The sequence below is a fragment of the Sinocyclocheilus anshuiensis genome, unplaced genomic scaffold (genome assembly GCF_001515605.1).
Source record: "Sinocyclocheilus anshuiensis isolate Anshui unplaced genomic scaffold, SAMN03320099.WGS_v1.1 scaffold2199, whole genome shotgun sequence".
NCBI lineage: Eukaryota > Metazoa > Chordata > Actinopteri > Cypriniformes > Cyprinidae > Sinocyclocheilus > Sinocyclocheilus anshuiensis.
This window is the reverse complement of record NW_015540980.1, coordinates 19,909-23,345: the sequence shown is the minus strand read 5'-3', so window position 1 is coordinate 23,345 and position 3,437 is coordinate 19,909.

Below are 3,437 nucleotides of genomic sequence, written 5' to 3'. Positions count from 1 at the left end.
GTTTTTAAGGACTATTATTATGTTGTAATGTTTGGTTGACCAATCAGCGGAGAGGGGCGTTTCACTCCCGCCCACAGGTAGAGATCGAAAATTCAAGTTGTTTATTCATTTTCTTTCCCTGAACGTAAAAACAAAAAATGAAGCCGAATTCTTGATTCGAAAAATGTGCCGTTTTTAAAATTTTTCATATTTCAATATTAAATTAAAAAACAAATTATACATAGGTACACGGACTGTACCAATCCGTGTATCATTCGATTGTTTATTCATTTTTCCACCCATGAACGAAATATGAAAATTGAAGCTGAATTCTCGTTTTTCATTTTTGAAAAAAAAAAAAAACGAAAAAGGAGCCGTTTTCTAATTTTTCTACTTTCAATATTAAATCAAAAAACGAATGATCGAATGATACACGGATTGTACACGTGTATGCTACTAGTTTTTGCTGTGGTATCGAAGTAGTAAATTGTTCTTTAAATAATAAGTGTTACTTAAATATAAAAAAAAAAATTTTTTTTTTGCTCATCTGAAAAATTATCCGATCTGTGACTCAAAATGTGATATGATAATGTAATATAGTCCGAACCGTGAGATTTGTGATCTGTTGCACCCCTACTCTCTTGACTTGTTATTTGAAGAAAAAATACAATTTCTTTTATTCGTCTAGTTAAATTCATTTTTGGGCTAGCAAAATCTGAAGAATGCCTGGGATTTTGAAATTTTGTGAGGCCTGAGCTGGGATTTTGAGATTTGCTTTAGAAACAAGTAAAGCAGATAAATTTAGTCCCAGCTGGAGTAAAGTGCCATGTGATCTATCTGGTTAGCGTGTGGAGTACCGGTGACGGATCACAACTGCAATCACACATTTCTCTTGATGTAAGCGTGTTGTTCACCCAAAAGAAAGATGCTGTATGTTCATTCAGGTTGCAGTGACCTGATAATGTGTGCTCAGCGCCACCTGCTGGTGTGAAGCAGCTGAACGCACATTCACCATCTCACCAAATATAAAGAGCACAGGAACATCCCAGACAAAACATCATCTACAGAGCGTGCCATGAAGATCTGTGTTATAATCAGCAGAGAGAGAGACAAAGGGAAGTAAACAGAAGCCAGAAATACAGCATATCAACATCTTCACAGGAATAACCACCACCATGTTGTTAATAAGAAGGGGAAAGATCTCATGCAGAAGGCCAGGTCAGGATAGGATATGAGGGACACTCTTTAGGGATCTTGACATCTTGGGGACAGCAGAGTAGACTATATGACATACATACAGCCCTCATCTCTCAGAGCGTCAGCTGATCACAGATGAATCACTGTGAATCTCAACATTAGCAGACAGTTCAGACTGATGGAAAACCAGCACAGCACAAACTCTAACCAGAGAACGACACTGCTCTCAAATCGTCGTCTGCTCACGCGTCAATCCACCTGAGAAACAACTCATCATATATCTGAAGAAAACCCCACGAAAACCTCATAAATCACAAAACCAGAAAACAAGAACACAGAGATTCACCTGCTTTACTGTGAAACCATAAAATCAACAGAGTACATGCAAAAACAACCAGTGAAACTACACGGACAAAAATGGATCATACTAATAATCCAGAATGGAGAAATATGGGCAACCCATGTAAAAATAGGCTATATAATAAAGTAGAAATAGAAACAAACTGTGAGCAAAATAGTATAGTATAGTAAAAAAAGTACTGGCAATTAGAAAACAAACCAAAGCCCATTATTTAAAACTTACAAGACAAAATAAAAACCCTTAAATCCAAAAAAACATCTGGACCTGATGGGATATTAAACAAAACGATGAACTAAAGCAAACGAACTACCAGTTAATGACTCTATGTGGTTGTTTGTATCGGTCACATGTTTGATTCATCTGGAATCAAGGGCCGATAACAGCTATGTCATTAAAAACACGAGACAAATTTCATCCCAATATTTACCTTTGTGTCATTTGTGTGAAAGTTATTCTGTAAGATGATAAAAAACTCCCAGACTGGATTCATACTACTGCACATCTGATCTCTGCACACTGAAAACATCCTCTCCCCATTATAGGCAACATTGTCGCAGTTTTTATTAACTATAAAAAGCATTTGATTCAATCTGACACAAACCATTACTCAACAAACTAAAAGTGGTTTAGGAGGTCAAACCTACAACCTCATTCAATCAGCGTACACTGACAGTAGACGCAGCACAAATATGATCACAGAATGAGCAAAAGGTCTGCGTGGAGTAAGACAGATTAATCACAATGAATAAATCTGCTTACATGTTTCAGCTATTCCTCTGAGAGTCACATCAAACTCAGTCATTCACCAAACACATTCCTGCATAACAACGGTTAGCACAGGAACCCGTGCAGCGCGAGAGACACAGACTGATGGCCACACTTTCTAGGCTCCATCGTTTACTCTGTATTCACTGCTCTCCATTATTCCCCTCTTTTGGAAAATCATGGAACACAACAGTAGACTTTTTCTTTTGCTGTTGCAGCAAATAGGAAGGAATGCAAAAATAGTATTTGCTACGGTTTCCCATATCTCTCAAGAGAAGTTTATCTTGCTATAGTTTACTAATGCATTTCTAATCTGGAAATGTGAAAAGTGTGTTTTTTCTGTCGATCTGTCTGAACTGCTTGTCAAAAATGGACATGACAGTACCTGCATTTGACTATCTCGAGTTTGAAGGAGTGTAAATTAAACACAGCTCAGTGCTGCACTCTGCAGGTCAGGCGCTCCTGAGGAAATATGACATATATGCTGTCAATATGCGTCCTCCACTGGGACAAATTACAAATGCATTGGTTTATAAGTATTGGTTTGTTGAAATATGCATTGGTTTTCAAATATCTTCTTGTTTGTGTGTGTTATTTATTATGTATGTTAGCATGTACAATGAACACAGTCATGAGTAATAAAGAACAGCTCATTGTAGGAAATATAGTTCATTGAAGAATTACTTTGTGTATTTGTTAATTGATTTATTTCAATACAAGTGTCTTTAAGCTCTAATCTGTGACATTCTCTCAGCAAACTATGCATCCATAACAAAATCCACCTCAACAAACCCACGTGCTTCAACAACTGAGCGTGTGTAGTGAGTGCGTGTGTATTGAGTGTGTGTGTGTAGTGAGTGCGTGTGTGTAGTGAGTGCATGTGTATTGAGTGCATGCGTGTGTGTTGGGTGTGTGTGTGTGTAGTGAGTGCGTGTGTATTGAGTGTGTGTATTGAGTGTGTGTGTGTAGTGAGTGCGTGCGTGCGTGTGTATTGAGTGCGTCTTTGTAGTGAGTGCGTGTGTATTGAGTGCGTGTGTAATGAGTGCGTGTGTGAGCGTGTGTATGGCAAGCCAAGAGGTTCACATTTACGCTATAGATAAATCGCGTTTACATACAAAACGCCATATTTTAAACA